Source organism: Rutidosis leptorrhynchoides, chromosome 7, assembly GCF_046630445.1.
Source record: "Rutidosis leptorrhynchoides isolate AG116_Rl617_1_P2 chromosome 7, CSIRO_AGI_Rlap_v1, whole genome shotgun sequence".
Lineage (NCBI taxonomy): Eukaryota > Viridiplantae > Streptophyta > Magnoliopsida > Asterales > Asteraceae > Rutidosis > Rutidosis leptorrhynchoides.
The window spans coordinates 148,013,061-148,034,798 of NC_092339.1; positions in this window are offsets into that span (position 1 = coordinate 148,013,061).

Below are 21,738 nucleotides of genomic sequence, written 5' to 3' on the forward strand. Positions count from 1 at the left end.
AAAGAGGAAGCGGCTATCGGAAGAAGAGTGGCAAGCAAAAGTAGAAAAAATGGAAGAAGCGTGGCAAGCAAAAGTGGAGAGTATGGAAAATATTATAAAACAAATGCAGGAACAAATCTCAGAGCTTCTTCGTGAGAGGAATAGTAGTTGTGGCTCGGGGTCACCAACAGTTGACTGGTTGGACGAAATAGAGGTACAATATTCAACTTATTTCTACAATAATTTAAAAAAGTTCATCATACATCAACGAATTAACATTATTGATTTCCTGAAACAGCTAAGTATATATGTGTATCATATATTTTGTAGGGTCCAACTCGATGTTATATATTGCGCCCTTACGGATTGCATAAAGTTCGTGTTGCTATAGGGCAGGTTCAACCGAGCACGACCTTGTAATAGATAGGTGGGAAAAAACAACTTGATGAAGGTTATCTCAGTGTTTTGGTAGACACCGTGAATCACAATTATGTTGATTTTCCTCTTCCGGCGCCACCAGCGACCAATATGTCTATGACTCTAGGTCAAGCCAAGAGTAATTTCATTCTGTGGCCAGGGCAATATCTAGAGCTTTATAAGGTGCATTATTTCGCTAGTCTCCTTCAATTCTTCTAATTAAATCTCCAGATAATACTAAATTGAATTTTAGTTGTTATTTATAAGTTATTATACTTTATTTGGATTCTACTATGTGATTTGTTTTTTAAAACTAAATTGCTATGTTCATGGTCGAATACCGATGATAGATTGGACTTGATCTATTGTTTGTTCAATGTCTACTATATAAAATTTGTGTTTTTTGTTATTTTTCCTCAAATTTTTTTACATCAGGTCTTGAATTGTTACATGAAATCTATAGTAAATGAATTGATTTTAGTTTATTGTTACATGAAGTCTTTTTGAATATATATATTTTTTCAAAAATGTATAACTTCAGTTGGCAATATTTTAATATTGGCCCGATTATTTATAATGGGTCGGTTTTGATTGTACCCTCAAACTGGATAGATAACCCCCCCCCCCCCAATGTCTGGCTGCTTTTTAACTGTAGTTATGGTTAGTGTTTATTAAGCATGATGATACTATTCAATCATGGTAAAATGGTAAGATCAGGTGAGTTAACGTGTCAAAATGGGTACATTATGGAAGATTGTATTGTCTAAAAAGTTTATAACTTTGCTGAATAATTAAATACACTTATCTTCACATTTAGTAACCTGCTGTTGAATATGTTAATAGCCTTCTATGGAAAAAGCAACAACGTCTATCTCGGGAAATGAAGGAACTTCTTCAAGAAAAACACCAGCGTTGGCGAACCAAACTGCAGCTAAAACAACACGGGCGTTGGTGTCGAACCAAACTGCATCTAAAATGAACATAGGTGTTGGTTCCGAACCTGCAAAAAAGAAACAGCTGACTGATGCTAAGAAATTTCACAATATGTACCATCACAAAGTTTCACAATATGCTAAGAAGTTTCCTTGCGTGAAACAACTCTTCGAACATTGGATGAAACGCGAGAACCCAAATGCAGGGGAAACATTTAAAGTTGACAGCTCGATATTTAGTGAAGACTAGCATCCTTATTTCACAATTACGCCCGATGATATTATGCGATTAATGACGAATGGCTGGTTGGACATATCAATTATCACATGGTTTTCAATGTAAGTGTATTAGGTTTTATACTTATTCGTTGGGTATCAATGTTAGTTTAGATTAATAAAATGTTTATCTTCATTTATCCAGGTTGTGTCATAAAATTCAAAGCGATATGAGCAAACCAAAGAGGTGCACATTTTTAAACCCAAATATAATCTCACAAGACATATGTGCTAAAGCTTCCGAAAAGGCAATTGATTATATCAAAAAGGTAACAACTCCCGTTCACAATAAGTATTACTACATCTTACCTTATTTTCAAGGGTATGTACTTTATTCTACTATGCTTATACTTTTATGTTATAATACTTTTGTGAATATGTATATATTTGATAAAAAAATTCAATTTATCAGATTTCATTGGACGTTGTTTATCATTTACCCTCGCGATAAGCGAGGTTACATTTTGGATTCCTTGAAAGGAGGAAAGAGTCCACAGAGTTACCTATTGACAGAGATTGTAGATAAGTAAGTTTTTTAATCTGAAAATTCATAATCTATAATTTAATTGTGATACATAAAACTTTAACAATTATTGGTTGTCTTTTAGGGCTATTGGACGTCTCGAATGGGTTCAAGTTTTGGTAATTAACTTTTACCTTTACCTTTACCTTTACCTTTACGCACATATATTAAAATAGTAGTCTTGCTTTATGTAAGATTGTTCATTATGTTGACAGGTTAGGTTTGTGTTTCATAACAGCCTTACTATTAAAATTGTATAAAATGGTTCGTTTTAGTCGTATAAGGTGGCCTGCTGTTTTGTGGGTAAACCTTTAAGAATTGAGTGAAACTTTGTGTGTAAACCTGTAACAGAATAAAAAGCATGATGAATCAGATCTGGGACGGGTTGATTTGGGACTTTGGGTAACGGGTCGGGTCGGGTCGGGTCGGGTTGTGGTTACTACAGCTTACTATATTCTGTTGATGTTGTTATGCAACCTTTTCTAATAATTGATTTCTTTTAATCAAAATGTAGTGTCAACAACAAAAGGGAGACTGGGAATGTGGATACTATGTTATGAAATGGATGCATCAGTTCGTCTTATTTGATCAACACAAGCTACACCAAGAAGTAAGTGAATAACATAATTATCATGATCGTTAATTGACATCAGTAACTAACTTACATCAACTAACTGTTGTGCTGACCTACTGCTGCATGTTTTCCACCAAGAACAATCTCTGTGTGCGTTTTGTGTGTTGGTCACTAAATCAATATTTTCCGACTAACATGTTCTAATGTGTTTTTTTATAGATACCTTGGATGACTACACAACCGTTTATCGCGACCGAGTTGGAAAGTATTGTTGGTGTTTGGATCTCCAAATACTTGTCAAAGCCTTGATTCGTTAAGTTTTTAGTGGTACTTAGTTATTTTACTTGTGATTGTCGAATATTTAGCTTGATGTTTCAACGTGTACGTTATTTTGGTTGCACAAAAACTAAAACATGTATTGCTTGCAAGTTATTTTGGCTTTAGATCATGTAATATCTTTTGAAGAATTTTGTATGTTTATGAAGGAAGTTGGAAAACTACTTTGTTGGTGTTTTGTTTTAAATTTTGAATAGCAGGCTGTATTGGTATCAGGCTTTATTAATAATATCAGGTTTTTTTAGCATTAGAATCCTGCAACAACTTGCAACAGCGTATCTGGAAAAAAAAATATGCTTTAAAACCGGTTTCTTAGTAAAAAGAGGTTCCATTTATATATATTTAGAACCAGTTGTGTTTTAAAAAGAGGTTCCTTTGGTTAGGAAAGAAACCTTTTAACGTAAAAAGAGGTTTCTTTGGTTAGGAAACGGAACCGGTTTTGTATAAAAAAGAGGTTTCTTTGCTGGAACAAAGGAACCGGTTTCTAAACCGGTTCCACCCTTTTGAAACCCCCACCTAAAGAAACCTGTTTCAAAAGTGGTTCCAAAGGGGTAAAAAAGAGGTTCGTTTGCATTTTTTTTGTAGTAGTGATCTTTGGTAACTCTAATAACAAACAAAAAATACAGTTAACCCTATCACCCAAGATACCCCTCATGATTCACGCTCAACAAAAATATGCAATCTGCCATGCTCAATGTCCATTTTAAATAATTTTTAAACGGTCAAAGATCTTTTAAGTCAAGAATCGGATCCAAAAATATACTGTAATTAAGGTGGCAAATCTCATTAAAGAGATTAAATTTTTGCTCATGACGCTTATAAATCTCATTAAAGAGATTGCCTTTTTTGTATGTTAGTCCTATGTATATGTATATAGCATGCTCTCACATGCTAATGTTGTAAAGCTGTTTGTGATATTAATAAATTTTGCTTTAAAAAAAAAAAAAAAATTAAGGTGGCAAATCCATTCTTTCCGGGAGTGTTAAGAAAAAGAACTCGAAGTAAAAAAGGCAATCTCAATAAAGAGATTTTTGAATGCCCTTTACAAGTGGAATCCGAAGATGATGATGTCGATAGGTTCACTGATATTATAACCACTCACAATAAAAAAAAAAAAAACTACGGAGTATTGGTAAACTCGTTAACCCTGGCAAGCAAGATGTTGAAATAAAAAATTACAAAGAATTTATAAGCCTGATGAGAAAATATGGTGAACCATCTATTTCTAGGCGCAAAAACTAAAGATAAGGTTGGCCTTGTAGAATTCGAGAGGCCCCGGCTGCAAGGATCGGGGTCAAACACAAATGTTTGGTTGGAAATCCAAGAAACGTATGTAAGTGAAGTTCAGATTCCGGTACGAGTGAAATCTGGAAAAGCTAATTTATATATACATAGGTGTGCAAGTAAGCTATATAGGAAGGTGTGTAGGTTTGTATCTGGCTTCAGAAGGTGTCTGCCTTCTTATTATTTCTAGGGGTAGTGATACGTACACAACCAATTTTTACAAATACACAACCGAACATGTTTTACAGTGTTGTACTGTACAATACTGTAAAGCATATTTAGTTGTGTATTTGTAAAAATTGGTTGTGTATATATCATCACCTTATTTCTAGTGAAGTCTCTCACTACTAGAAAAATGATTTTTCCGGACAGAGTATTTTGGGACGACAAAAGTCGGCCGCAAAAAGCCACAATCCGACAAAAATCTCTGCTTTTTCTGTTTGCTTTTTCCTGAATGGTTTGACCCACTTTTCCTGGACGACCCAATGTCGTCCGGAAAAATAGACATCAATTATTGTACTTGCGAAAATTGGCTCCAAAAAAGGAAAGTTTCGCGCGTTTTTTCTCCGGACGATATGTCGTCTGGAATACTTTTAGGGACGGTATATCGTCTGAAATACCTTTAGGGACGACAAGTTGATCTGCCTACTTATACTCTATCCTCAACACATATCCAACACATATCTAACACCATATATCCACTTAAACTGCATTATCACACTTCCAAACTCAAAATGGTGACCCTTTCGCTGATGATTGTCTCAATCGAAGTGTATTACGGAAGTGAATTCCGTAATGAAATGAAACTTTACGATTATACGCGTGGTTTAAAAGCTACGTTCAAAAACATTGACGTTCGCGACGTTGGTTTAGAGGAGCTTTTGACCTTTTTGAAAGAAAATGTTCCGTTCGAACACACAGACGTCTTTTTTTTATGAAGATGACTGTGTTCCGGAATTGTCCGCCACATATCTCCGTACCGACGATCAGTGGAACGGTATAAAAGAAACCCTGAGTTGGCGTTCTGATCGCATTTCTCTTTATTTAGTTTTGGAAGACGAAAAAACTTTTTTTTAACTTTCCGTTAAGTTAGTTAGTTAACTTAGGTATTATTTGTATCGTTTGTATTTGTGTATCGTTTGTATTTGTATCGTTTGTATTTGTGTATCGTTTGTATTTGTATCGTTTGGATTAGTTATGTTGAATGAAATTGTTATGTTGTTGTCATTTGTTTTGAATGAAAACAGATTTTAATTAGATAAATTGATTATTATATATAAAGAGCAATATTTAAGTAGACAAACGAATTTTTTTGAATTAAACACAACAAACGACAATCATTAAATTAATATAATACAAAGTTACCGAATCAAACACACTTCAACGAGAGGTAAAGTACTTATCAGACGTCGTCCTACATATCCTTCAAGCACATGACTAAAATTAAACACACTTACTAAATTTAAACACACTTACTGAATTAAACACACTTCAAGCACACGACTACAAAGTTACTGGTATTGAAACACACTAATAACGACGACGAGGATGACTACGAGCATCCGATTTAGTGGACGAACTTTCAGAACCTGAGCTCGATGCTGCCGATGTTTCAGAAATGAAGGACTGGTCGATAGGTAACGTGGTTATCGGACGTCGTCACACCAGACCTTCAACCACACCAATACTAGTAAATACACGGTTCAGAAATGCTCCGTACAGAAGATGAGGTCTTGTTTTTGCATAACGAAGTTGATTCATTCGGGAAGCGACCAAATGAGCAATATTTACTTGGATGTTATGAGTTATGCACCAGTGAAGACATGCTTCAGTCATTGACAATCAAGTGACGTTTGGTTCGCGGTGGTACATGTTACTCCTAATAATTGCATTTCTTATATCAATATTTCCCGTACGAAGATATTCGTCAAGGATGCCTGAACGTTCTACGATTCTGAATGGAACCGAAGTATGACACACAAGTATGGCCATGTCATATTGACATTTGGTTCACGGTGGTACATGTTACTCCTAATAATTGCATTTCTTATATCAATATTTCCCGGACGAAGATATTCGTCAAGGATGCCTGAACATTCTACGATTCTAAATGGAACCGAAGTATGACACACAAGTATGGCCATGTCATATTTTGGAATTTCCTGAGGAAGAGCTTCGAGGTCTTCACTGAGAAAATAGATATTTTTACCTTTAAATAGTACGCCCAATAGCATACCAAATTGTTCAAGAGTATACTCGTGTTGCCAGTCATAGATTTGAAACCTCACCAATTGTTCATTAGTGAATTCAAAGTTGGAATAGAATTGATGCACGAGTGCAGGAAAACAAAACTTATCAAGCAAAAGGAAAGGAAGCCAACCCATTCTTCTGAATTCACGATCGATCTCTAGAAAATCTTGTAGTCTGACTTGTTGACCTTCACTAATAGGTCTATTATTTGTTAGTAGATTCATAGTGTGATTGTAGAGATAGAGATAGAGAGACTTGAATGGGTAGATATGGATGAAAAGAGTGTGTATGGCTACTCTTTAAGTAGATCCATAAACTGCCACCAAGAATTCCCGCATAAATGTTTCCCGCCCAAATATTTCTCGCCCTAATGTAACGGTGTTTATGTGTTGATGTACGTAACGGTGTTTATTTGTCGGTGTACGTAACGGTGTTATGTAACGTTGTTACGTAACAGTGTAATGTAACGTTGTTATGTAACGGTGTATTGTAACGGTGTTATGTGTCGGTGTATTGTAATGGTGTATTGTTATTATTAAATTTATTAATATTATTATTATTATTACTAATTATAAAAGATTACTTTTTTTAACATCACTTTTACTAAAACACCAAACACGCTTACATTATTGTTGAAACTAAACACAAACATGGCTAGACACAAACATGACTAACATAATCACAACAAGAATACATCTTAAACATCTAGAAATAATCAGAATCATACGAAGGGAACTTGTCATCCGAATCATCCGAATAGAACTTGCCATCCGTGTCGTATTTTGGCTCGAAAGGTACATAGTCCTCTTCATCAGAATACACAACGTATTCGCTGTCGTCCTGAAATTCGATGTACACCTTGATTGTTTCATTACGGGTCACTGCTCGACCAACAAGCTCATTCTAGTCTTCCTCCTCTTCAAGAAGAGTGGCTGGCTTGTCGGACTCCTTGAAAAACCATACTTGCTTATGGTCAACAGGTATGTCTTCTTTGAGAAATGCTAGCAGATCAGACAATTGATAATTTCGGACGTTTAAACTGTGACGACCCGGAGATTTCCGACCAAATTTAAACTTAATCTTTTTATGGTTTCAACACGATAAGCAAAGTCTACAATGTTGAGTCTCAAAATAGTTTGAACTGTTTCAAATATTCTTCTGACCTTGACTACTCCCGACAATTCACGAACATTCATTTGTATATAAATAAGTATAATTTATATAAATTTAAATATAAGAATATATAATATTTTGTTTTAATAAGGTATACTTTAAATAATTGGAATTTAAAATGTAAATATCAATTCGAATAATTAAGTACTGTTAATATATATATATATATATATATATATATATATATATATATATATATATATATATATATATATATATATATATATATATATATATATATATATATATATATATATAAATATGTATATGTTATTATAAATTTATGAATTCTATTAAAATATATATTAACTATTCGATAAATGTCATCATATAATATAATATTACATAAATAATAACTGGTATTATATATTAAATTGCAAGCTGGAATACAATGGATATATAAATATTATTATCATTATTGATATAAATACTAATATTTATATTAGTAATATTATTAATTCTAATATAGAACATATATATATGTATAACATCTGATATGTATAAGTTGTTACATTATTATTATTAATATATTTATCATTAATAATATTAATATTATTATAACTAGTAATATTGTTAATATCATTAACAAGAATATTATTATCATTAGTATTAATTACATTATTAAAATTATCATTATCATATTATTATTTATCAATTATTTTTTTACTAATCTATTTATTAATAATATTATTATTATTAGTGATATTAATAATAGCATTATTAATAGAAATAATATATCTGTTAATTATCTATGAAATATATATATATATGTATACAGATATATAAATAAATATATAAAATCAGATATATATATATATATATATATGTATAAATACAAATTCATACATAAAATACGTTTATATATATATACAATTACATATACAGATACAATTATTTACATATACAGATAATTACATATTCTGATAAAAAAAAATCACGATCACTTTTTTGTTAAAGTCTAAAAACTGTACTAATGAACTGTATCTGTTTTATTTTTTTCCTTCTTTTTCTTCATCTCCTGTTTCATTTGATTCCTTATGTAAAAATTCATTCGCTATAAAACAAGTCGATCAAACTGATAATTTTGTCATCTCCAAATCCTCTCCACTATCAAATATCAATTACCTTCTCAAATTAAAACAGAAAAAAATGAAGAAAAATGTCGACGGCCACTGTTCTTCAACTTTTTGGTCATATATCGAATTCGAATCAATCTTCAAAATGTACTAAAGCAAATCTGTTAGGAATCCCAGGTACAAACTATCTGCAAATTCTCAAAACCCAATTTCTAAAATCGAGTTCTAATTTTCAAGTCAAACATTTAAATCTAAAAGTCAAAACCGCCTGCTTTTCGTGAAATTCAAACGCGTTTCAATGATTCAAGCTCAATTGACTATGACAGAAGTTTGTAGGAGGAATTTAAAGTGTATGTTGTGAAGAAATTTCGGTCTAAAACATTCGATATTTTAAAATTATAATTTGGGTGTTCTTGATGTATTCAGCGTATTTTTTTTCTGCTTAAATTTGATTTATTTTTTTTCGTAATGAAATTCATCACACTTTGGTTGTTTTATGTCATCATGAAGTTTTAAAATTAATTGGGAAATTGTTATTTGTAATGGTAATCGATCTCTGGTTATTCGTACGTGAATCAAAGAGGTAGAAGATAGGAAGATAGATATGTTTAAATAGATAAGGCAGGATTATAAAATAGAAAAAGAGCAACAGCTCAGATGGTTAAGAGGGTGAGCGGGTGAGCGAGGGGTCAGGGGTTCGAATCCCTGGAGTGACAGTTGTCTTTTTGGTCGAATTTAATTGAAGGTAGTCTTTTTTATTTATTTATTTAAAACTATTATTATTATTATTATTATTATTATTATTATTATTATTATTATTATTATTATTATTATTATTATTATTATTATTATTATTATTATTATTATTATTATTATTATTATTATTATTATTATTGTTATTATCACACTTATCATTTTTTGTTATTATTATTATCCTTAAGTATTAGAAATATTATTAGTATTAGTATTATTAATAAGTAGTAGTTACCAATTATTTTTATTGTTATCATGACCCTAGTTATAATTATAATTAATATTATTATTATTATGGTTATTACAAATATCATTATCAAAATAAGTATTATTATTACGTAACATGATTATTAATATTATCATTATTGATATCAAAAACTACCTTTTAACCTGATAAATATTTTGTACATAAAATATACTTGTTACATATACTATGATTATATTAAAAATTTCACATAACTATATATATCAAATCTATTAATATTATTTATATATATAATACATACAAATAACAAAATATCGATTTTTAGATATAACACTAAACAATTATGTAAATAAATATGAATATATCAATATAACTAAATATATAGATACTAAACATTTTTAAATATATATAACATTAAATTATAATTTATACTAACATACTATAATAACACTAATAATTATATATAAATTTATTCGATTACAAATATATGTGTTAATATGTATATACATAATATAGGTTCGTGAATCCGAGGCCAACCCTGCATTGTTCAGTTGTTCAATATAGTCATATGTATTTTTACTACAAAATACATTAGGTGAGTTTCATTTACTCCCTTTTTAAATGCTTTTGCAATATATATTTTTGGGACTGGGAATACATGCGCTGCTTTTATAAATGTTTTACGAAATAGACACAAGTAATCGAAACTACATTCTATGGTTGGATTATCGAATCGAATATCACCCTTTTTAGTATGGTAATCTAAGAATTAGGGAACAGAAACCCTAATTGACGCGAATCCTAAAGATAGATCTATCGGGCCCAACAAGCCCCATCCAAAGTACCGGATGCTTTAGTACTTCGAAATTTATATCATGTCCGAAGGAGGATCCCAGAATGATGGGGATATTCTTATATGCATATTGTGAATGTCGGTTACCAGGTGTTCAATCCATATGAATGATATTTTTGTCTCTATGCATGGGACGTGTGTTTATGAGAATTAGAAATATGAAATCTTGTGGTCTATTAAAATTATGAAATGATTCTTTATGTTAAACTAATGAACTCACCAACCTTTTGGTTGACACTTTAAAGCATGTTTATTCTCAGGTATTAAAGAAATCTTTCGCTGTGCATTTGCTCATCTTAGAGATATTACTTGGAGTCATTTATGACATATTTCAAAAGACGTTGCATTCGAGTCGTTGCGTTCATCAAGATTATTATTAAGTCAATTATAGTTAGATATATTATGAAATGGTATGCCTGCCGTCAACTTTCTATGTAATGAAAGATTGTCTTTTCAAAAACGAATGCAATGTTTGTAAAATGTATCATATAGAGGTCAAGTACCTTGCGATGTAATCAACTGTTGTGAATCATTTATAATCATTATGGACTTCGAACGGATAGATTAGGACGGGTCATTAGATAAACAATACTCCCGTTGCTCACCACCAGAGTAATTCTTGACCTCTCGGTCGAATTCACCACCGTAGTTAACTTGTATCATAACAGACATTTGACTCATTTTGAACTTGAATGTGGGAACTTTAGTAAATTAAGAAATAGGTGTATGAGGTGTGATTTGTTGAGAATTGAGGGGTTGTATTTATAGAGGAAGAATACAGGTGTTGAAAACAGCTTTACTTAAAGAATCTCTGTTGAATACAGCTTTAAATAAAGCATCTCTATTTCACAGCTTTGATCAATATAGAATCTCTGTGAAATACAACTTTAAATAAAGCATCTCTGTTTCACAACTTTAATCAATAAATATTCTCTGTTGAATACAGCTTTAAATAAAGCATCTCTATTTCACAGCTTTGATCAATAAAGAATCTCTGTAGAATACATCTTTAAATAAAGCATCTCTATTTCACAGCTTTAATCAATAAAGAATCTCTGTGCATTAATATCATTAACATCGTTATCGAATGTTAGTGTAGTAGATGAATGTGAATTAGGGTTAAATTAGGAGTTAATTAGAGTTTAGGGTAGATGAATCTTTGTGCATTAACATCATTAACGTTTTGAGGTTTCTATGTGAGTTCACATCGTCTACAACCTCTTAATTAGGGTTGAAGCTTGAATTAGAAACTGAATCACATATATTAATTAAAAACTGAAACACATATATTAATTAGATATTTCAACCATTAAATGGAACTTCCAAACTACAACACAATACTTCCAAACTACAACACAATACTTTCAAAAGAAATTACATCAGTTACTCGAAAATGAAACACAACACAAATGCTACAAAACTAGAAATTAACATCAGTTTCAACATTTTTGATTGATGCTTTGCGGTTTTGAGTGAACGTTCCAGAGCTCTTTTGGACCTTAACAATTCTGGTATCACTTCAAGCGCCCTATCAGGCCAGAGCGGACCAATCCAAATTTGTCGCCTTGTACAACGCTCATACATCAAGCACCCGGACCTACCATTACAACCGTAATATCGTCGACTGTACTGGTAATCATTCATCAAGCAAGTTTTGACCACTATCTTTGAACCACAAGTTCGACAAAATTTCACAGCAAAAGTTTCTTCTGGACCAAACTGGTAATCTTGATTCATATTGTTGCAGTCACAAAGTGTTGTGATTAGTGGGGTTATTATATAGAAGAATTTTTCCGCCCAAAAGCACCATCCGTTTTTCCGCCCAAGATTTCCCACCTGAAGTTTACCGCCAGACCGGATCGTTTATGGTTTAATTAGGATTTAATTAGCTAGGGTTTAATTAGGGATTAGGGGTTTATTTAAGATTTAATTAGGGTTTAAGTATAGTTATATTAGGATTTAATTTATATAATTTATAAGTAATTAAAAAAATATTTAAGTGATTAAAAGTAATTTATAATTAATTATATAAGTAATTAAAAATAATTTTAAAAGTAATTTAAAGTAATTAAAAGTAATTTTAAAAGTAAGTAAAAGTAATTTTTTAAGTTATTAAAAATAAATTTTAAGTAATTTTATAATTTAAAAGTAATTAAAAATAATATTTAAGAATTTTAAAATTATTTGTAAGTAATTTTTAATTAATTACTTAAGTAATTATATAGATTTTATTAATAAATAAAAATAAATTAAAAATCATAAAATATTTAAATATTTCACGAAAAATCTTGCGCCTTGTTTTTTGGTTTCCCTCCACCATTTTCCCAGACGACAAGTCGTCTGGGATTAGTCGTCCAGAAATTTTTTTTAATAAAAAGTTGTACAACCCAGAAAGCTATATAACTTTTTCCTTTATAAATACTCCAACTTAAATATAAATCAAACACCCACTTCATTTCCCAACCCAAAATCAAAACACACTTCATCATTCAAAAATGTTGATTGGGCCACCAATGAAAGTCACAATTTCTATCTACTTCGGAGGTTAATTCTGTAATGATTACAAAGATTACGATTATACCCGGTATACAAAAGTAGAGTTCGAAGACGTTGACATCCGCGATGTTCGTATGCAGGACCTTGAAGTGTTTCTGAAAGAAAAGGTTCCGTTTGAATATACGGACATCTATTACTTTGAAGATGACTATGATCCAGAGGTGGAGGCTACACTTCTCTGTACCGACGATCAGTAGGACGAAATAAAAGAAACCTTAATGGAGCGTGAATATCGCATTATGTGTATTTGGTTTATGACAGTGAGTATGTTGTGGCCAAGTACTATACCGATGGCCAGTTTTTTAGAAGTTCCGATTCCAGCTATTAACTTCTTGTAACCGTGTTTGTGTTTCTCTTATATTGTATTTTCTTTCAAAAAAAATGTAACCGTGTTTGTGTTTGCTAATAAAAGTGTTGTTTGAAAATAATCATAAAAACAATAATAAGAAACTAGTACTTTATAACTTAAAGAAACATTACATTATATTAAAAACCAATACAAGTAAATCAAAAATACAATAAACATAAACTTCATATAGTCAAAGGTCCCGCTTCATCATCTTGGTCATCTTCATCTTCATTCTCTTCTCCATCATCTTGTTAATCATTAACGAGTTCGGGATTGTTTGAAGGTCCTGCTTCCAGATCATATTGAATACGGTGGTTTGGTGGAAGATTCCAGATATATTCGATAAGCATATCTCGAAGAAAATGATGACTGCTCCTATCTTGCAGCGGTGGTTTGGTGGAAGATTCCAAATATGTTCGATAAGCATATCTCGAAGAAAATAATTACGGCTCATATCTTACAGTTCTTGGTCCTTTCGCATATGTAGTTCAATCTGTTCTTGAAGGTTTAATTGTATCGGACAACGAGCCGGCGGGTAAACTTCCTCAAGTCCATAAAATGCACGCCTATTGTCTTCCGTTACCATATTGTGTAAGAGAACACAAGTATGCATTATAAGTTGAATCTTGTATATATAGAATTGTCTTGCCGGATTTTTAATAATTGCTCATCGACCTTAAAGTATACCGAAAGCTTGTTCAATATCTTTTCTTGCGGACTCTTGGAATCTTTTAAATTTCTTTCCCTTTGGGTCAAGGGTACTTTTAAATGATTTAACCAAAATTTTCCATTCTAGATACATTCCATCGGCCAAATAAAACCCTTTAGTAAATGAAGGGTCATTCACCGTATAGTTACATGGAGGTAACTGATCTTTTAATAGATCATCAAACAAATCCGATTGATTAACCACATTAATGTCGTTGTTTGAACTGCGGGTCCAAAATACGAATGCCAAATTCTTGTATCATACGAGTCTACTGCCTAAAACATTATTGTTGGGTAACCATGATCACCTCGTGTATATTGCCCTTTCCAACCAACTGGACAATTTCTCCAAGCCCAATGCATACAGTGGAGACTCCCTAACATACCCGAAAAACCATGAATTTCTTCATGTCTAGCAATTATATGTTGCACATCATGTGCATTTGGCTTTCTTATGTACTCGGCCCCGTATAAATGTAACACATTTTTGCAAAAGTTTTCTTAACATTTATAAGATGTTTATTCACCCATATGTAAATATTCGTCAAATGCATCGGGCACCACACCGTACGCTAATTATCTTATAGCGGACATACATTTTTGAAAAACATTAAAACCTAATAAACCGTTTTCATCCCATTTTTGACGTAAAAAATCAATATATTCGGGAATAGGTGCTTGATTAAAATTGTGTATACCTCGACATATACGGATAAAAAAAAGACTTGCTCATACGGAAACGTCTTCTACACTTATCCTATGGAATTGTGGGCGTGTCGGAAAAATAATCTTTAAAAAATTATTGCGCTTTTCCTTCACGATCTCGTGGAAAATGTCTTCTAGGAGCTCTTCGTATAAAAACCACTTCTTTGCTTGAAGTGAATTATACGCATTTGCAATTGCAAAAGCCTCATCATAATATTGATCGTCGTGATCCATTCTTTAACGTATTTTATAAAAATTATATATTGTTTGTAATATTGAGTGATAGTTTTTAGTAGTGTAGAATGTGTGAAAAAGATTAGTGATTTATATAGAAATTATTTTGTAATTAAAAAAAGTATCCGTTGCCCCAACGGCTATTTTCACATTTTTCAGTTTTTTTATTCAATTTTGCTCGTCGTATGATATGGTTTAAAACATCATAGTAACCGACGGCACCCCAACGGTGCCCCAACGGCGCTTGCTAGCAACGGCGCCGTTAGTACACGGTCGAACGAAGGCCCAACGACATACACAGTTGTGACCAGTCTTAAAGGATAAGAATGTTGCCTTGTGTTGTAATGGGCTATACCATTATTTTGATGGCGGGCTTTCTTTTCCATTTATTTTTTCATATATATATATATATATATATATATATATATATATATATATATATATATATATATATATATATATATATATATATGAATGGGAGGGATCAAAGGGAAGTGATATGTAGGGAGGAAGTAATTTTTTTTTTACTAACATTAAGATTAGGTGAAAATATGAATAATTAAAAAAGACATTTTGTGATAAATATTATTATTTTGATCTAGAAAATGCTCGAAGAAATGACATTCATCGTGGTGAATGTTATTTACTCGAGCGTTATTTTTTCAACTTCTGTGAAGTTTTTTTTAAAAAACTTTAGCCCGATTTTGAGTTTAAGGTTTAGTGTTTTGGGTTTAGTCCCTAAACTCCAAACCCTAAACTCTAAACTGTTCAGGTTAAAAACTCAATCTAAACCCAAAACCCTAATTTATAAACCCTAATTTATAAAGCCTAATTTCTAAATCCAAATTTCTAATTAATATTCATCATGAGGAATGTTATCACGATGAATATATATATATATATATATATATATATATATATATATATATATATATATATATATATATATATATATATATATATATATATATATATATATATATATATATATATATATATATTCCAAAGTTCAACCGAGAATAAAAAAATGTGAAAACTGCGAGAACCAATTAATTACAAGGATTATCACATGTGAGTATGTTGAATCACATATAAATATTGATGGATAGTAAGATTGAACAAACAATAGTTTAAAAAAATTTTTATATGTAATTTATTGAATAAAAATGCAAAAAAATCATGTAATTAAAAAGTTCTCGCCCTTTTAGTAGTTCTCGTTTGAACTTGCATATATATATATATATATATATATATATATATATATATATATATATATATATATATATATATATATATATATAAAAGGAATCATTAAATATTGGTAGGGAGAGAACATAAAGAACCTCACATGCTCAACTTCAGTTTGTGGGTAGTAGGCAAAATTCTTAAATTTTTTTGAAATGTTATTGAAATTTTTTTAAAGCCAGTCTGTCTATGCATAGATTTAAGTCACTATGTGCCTTCTCTCCCTACTTAAGTTCTTTCTGGATCCTTTTAATATATATATATATATATATATATATATATATATATATATATATATATATATTGAAAGGATCCAGAGAGAGATAAAGTGGGAGAGAACCCATAGAATCCACAAATTGAGCTAATCTGCACATAAATTATTTCAATCTACACACCGATTGACTCAATCTGCACACAAATTAAGTCAATATGCACTACAGATTGAGTTTAGTTTGTTAATTCTTCGAGTTCTCTCCTACCCATAGTTCTCTCTGAATCCCCTCTCCCTCTCTCTCTCTCTCTCTCTCTCTATATATATATATATATATAAAATTTATCTTGCGTGTCAGTAACTAGAGGGGGTGAATAGTTACTTAGTGTAATTTTAAAAACTTTTTCCGATTTAGAGTTTGAGACTACTATAGTGTGATTTGAATAGTTTATTCACAAGTATAATAAATAAGAATATAAGGGATAAAAGAAAAAACACATAGATTTATAGTGGTTCGAGAAGATGTTAACTAATCTTCCTTAATCCACTCCTCAATTCTAACGAATTGAGAGTTAGTTTCACTATGATGCACCAAACTCGGTGGAGTGTCCGGATACAACACTAGCTCCATGATAAGCCGCAACTAATGAACCCTTACGTCCCATTGAAGAATTCACAGTCACCAAATGCTCTTACCAAAACATCCTAATGCTACCACTAAGTGAAACCTCACTTATCTTGTAGATCCTTTTAAGAAGATAATTTACAAGTAAACATACAACTAAGTTTACAATCACTGTTGCTTGAATCATTCTAAATTGATTACAATGAAATTTGAATGATATCAGTAAATGTATAGAAATGTAAGTGCAAGAGGCGAGTCTTCAAGTGCTTCAAGGTTTGGCTTTTATAGGCAAGAGAAATTCAAACTCGGATGTCTGCGGCTCACCCCACGATCGACCGTGGTTAGACCGTGCAGCTCTGATCTATGAATTTATAGCTGTTTGAGATCTTTTACTTTGGCTTTTTCCCTTATTAGCGGCTGTAATTAGATGCCAAAAAAAAATCTGAAAAGACCTGAATTACCCTTTTTATCTTGGAAGCATTCTTTGAAGTTGACCTTGGCTTGAAAGAGGTAAGTCACTTTGCACTAGAGGTGTGTCATTGATTTTCTTTTAAGGCAAATGCAGAATTTTGATCCCATGACAACCATATGCTTTCAAACTTCAAGTCACAAGTCTTCAACCCTTTTGTCAACATTATAATTTTTTTTGATGAATAATATATAATTTTTGATGAATGATAATTGTCTGATTATAATTGTTTTTTGATGAATGATAAATGTTTTTCAATAAATGATAAATCTTTTTCTGATGGTTGGTGGTAGTTGGGGTAGTGGTTAGTGGTATTGGTGGGTGGTGGTGGTTGGTGGATGGTGGTGGTGGTTGTGATGTTTGGTGGTGGTTGGTGGTTGTGGGTGGTGGTGGTTGGTGGTGAGTAGTGGTGGTACGTGGTTGGTGGTGGTGATGGTTGGTGGTGGTGGGTGGTGGTCGTGGTGGTGGGTGGCAGTGGTTGCTGGTGTTGATTGATGGTGCTGGTTGGTGATGGTGGTTGTTGCTGGTAGTGGTGGTTGGACGTGATGAGGGGTGGTGGTGGTGGTAGTTGGTAGTGGTAGATGGTGGTGGTGGTGGGTGGTGGTAGTGGTTGGTGGTGGTGGTTGATGGTGTTAGGTGGTGGATGGTGGTGGTTGGTGGTGATGGGTGGTGGTGGTTGGTGGTGGGGGGTGGTGGTGGTTGGTGGTGGGGGTGGTGGTGGTTGTGGTGGGTGGTGGTGGTGGGGGGTGGTGGTGGGTGGTGGTGGTTGGTGGTAGGTGGTGGTGAGTGGTGGTGGTGGGTGGTGGTAGTGGGTGGTGGTTGATGGTGGTGGGTGGTGGTGGGTGGTGGTGGCTGGTGGTTGGTGGTGGTTGTTGATGGTGGTGGTTAGTGGTGGCTGGTGGTGGTGGGGGTGGTGGGGGTGGTGGTGGGTGGTGGTGGGTAGTGGAGGTGGTGGTGGTTGATGGTGGTAGGTGGCGGTGGTAGGGGGTGGTGGTGGTGGGTGGTGGTGGGTAGTGGTTGGTGGTGGTGGTGGGTGGTGGTTGGTGGTGGTGGTGGTGGTTGGTAGTGGTGGTGGTTGGTGGTGGTGGTTGGTAGTGGTGAGTGGTTGATGGTGGTGAGTGGTGGTGGGTGGTGGTGGTGAGTGGTGGTGTTGGTGGTGGTGGGTGGTCGGTGATGGGTGGTAGTGATTGGTGGTGGTGGTAGTGGGTGGTGATGGTGGTGGTGGGTGGTGGTTGGTGGTGGTGGTGGGTGGTAGTGATTGGTGGTGGGTGGTGGTGGTTGGTGGTGGGTGGTGGTGGTGGTAGTGGTGGTGGTTGATGGTGGTATGTGGTGGTGGTGGTTGGTGGTGGGTGGTGGTGGTGGTGGTGGTGGTGGTGGGTGGTGGTTGGTGGTGGTGGTTGGTGGTGGTGGGTGGTGGTTGGTGGTTGGTGGTAGTGGGTGGTGGTTGGTGGTGGTGGTTGGTAGTGGTGGTGGTGGTTGGTGGTGGTGGGTGGTTGATGGTGGTAGGTGGTGGTGGTTGGTGGTGGTGGTGGGTAATGGTGGTGGGTGGTTGGTGGTGGTGGTGGGTGGTGGTCGTTGGTGGTCGTTGGTGGTCGTAGGTGGTGGTGGTGGGTGGTAGTGATTGATGATGGTGGTGGGTGGTCGTGGTGGTGGTAGTGGTGGGTGGTGGTTGGTGGTGGTGGTTGATGATGGTTGGTGGTGGTAGGTGGTAGGTGGTGGTGGTGGGTGGTGGTGGTTAGTGGTGGTGGTGGGTGGTGGTGGTTGGTGGTGGTAGGTGGTGGTGGTTGGTAGTGGTGGGTGGTGGTTGGTAGTGGTGGGTGGTGGTTGGTAGTGGTTGATGGTGGTAGGTGGTGGTGGTGGGTGGTGGTGGGTGGTAGTAGGTGGTGGTGGGTGGTGGTGGTGGTTGGTGGTGGTGGTTGATGGTGGTAGTGGTTGATGGTGGTGGGTGGTGGTGGGTGGTGGTGGTAGTGGTGGTGGTGGTGGGTGGTGGTGGTTTGTGGTTGTGGGTGGTGATGGGTGGTGGTTGATGGTGGTGGGTGGTTGGTGGTGGTGGGTGGTGGTTGCTGGTGGGTGGTGGTTGCTGGTGGTTGGTGGTGGTGGTTAATGGTGGCGGTTGGAGCTGGTGGTGGGTGGGTGGTGGTGGGGGGTGGTGGTGGAGGGGGGTGGTGGGTGGTAGTGGAGGATGGTGGCGGTTGGTGGTGGGGGTGGGGGTGGGGGTGGTGGGGGTTGGTAGGTGGGGGTTGGTGATGGTGGATGGTGGAGTTGGCTGGTGGTGATAAAGGTGGTTTATAATATGTTAACTTTTGTATAATTAATTTTTATTAATTATAATTATTAAAATGACCTTTTTACCATTCTTTGCATTTTAAGCTAAATTGAAATTTTATGATATTTTGTGATCCATATTTGCTTATCCAGTTTATACTCATTTTAAGCTTAGCCACGGATCGTGCCCCTATATATATATAGAGGGATCAAATGAGAACTTTTTTGGTGTGAAAACTCTGAGAACTCAAAAATACACTGAAATTCGAGCAAAAAAGGGAAATTCGAGCAAAAATGAGACACCGGCGAACAAAAAAGGGGAAGTCGAGCAAAAAATGGGAAGGACGAACAAAAAAAGGCGCTCGAACAAAAAAGGTGATAGTCGAACAAAATATGTTCTACATTTTTGATAGTCGAACAAAAAAATGTAGAACACAACGGTAGTCGAACAAAAAACCTGGTAGTCGAATAAAAATGTGTTCTACATTTTGGTAATTCGAACAAAAAAAAATCGTTCGTCCGTGTTTGTTTTTTTCGACTACAGAGTTTTTTGTTCGTCCGTACATTTTTTTGTTCGTTCGTGTCCCTTTTTTGTTCGAATTTCGGTGTATTTTTTAGTTCCCAGAGTTCACACACTAAAAAAGTTCTCAATGGATCCTCTTCATATATATATATATATATATATATATATATATATATATATATATATATATATATATATATATATATATATATATATATATATATATATATATATATATATATATATATATAGGGGCAGGATCAATGGAGAAGTAACCAATCGGGGGGAAGCGGGGGGAAGCAAATTGTTTTTTTTTCTTCGTGTTTTTTTAAATTTTTTTTTCCGGCATCAAGATCACACAAAAATATGAACATTTAGAAGAGACACTTCATGATGAATGTTATTATTTAGGCGGGAAAATGATCGACAAAATTAATATTCAAGATAATATTGTTCGTGAAGAATATGAACGTTTTTTTTTTCTTTTTTTTTTTCATGTTTTGTGAAGTAAAATTTAGCCCGATTTAGAGTTTAGGGTTTAGGGTTTAGGGTTTGGTGTTTGGTGTTTTGGGTTTATTCCATAAACCCAAAACACCAAACCCTAAACCCTAAACCCTAAACTCTAAACCGTTCGTGTAAAAAACTCAATATAAATCCTAAATCTAAACCCTAAACCCTAAATTTCTAAACACTAATATCTAAACCCTATAAACCCTAATATCTAAACCCTAATATCTAAACCCCAATAGCTAAAACCTCAAAATACGCTCGAAAAATACTATAATTGTTATATGTTACTTCTTCGAGAGTTTTCCCACCAAAATAAAAACATTTATCACAAAGTGTCTCTACTAAATGTTCATATTTTCATCTCATCTATAATGTTCGTGAACAAAGTTTTTTCAAAAAACGAAAAAAAAATTTTGTTTTGCTTCCCCCCGAATGGTTACTTCCCTCTTGATCCTACCAATATATATATATATATATATATATATATATATATATATATATATATATATATATATATATATATATATATATATATATATATATATATATATATATATATATATATATATATATATATATATATATATATATATATATGTTGATGGTGATTTTTCATGTTGGGTAAATTAATCAATGACCGAATATATCACTGAATTGTAGTATCACTTTCCGAAAGTAATTATTCGACCCTTATTGTCGGGGCTACA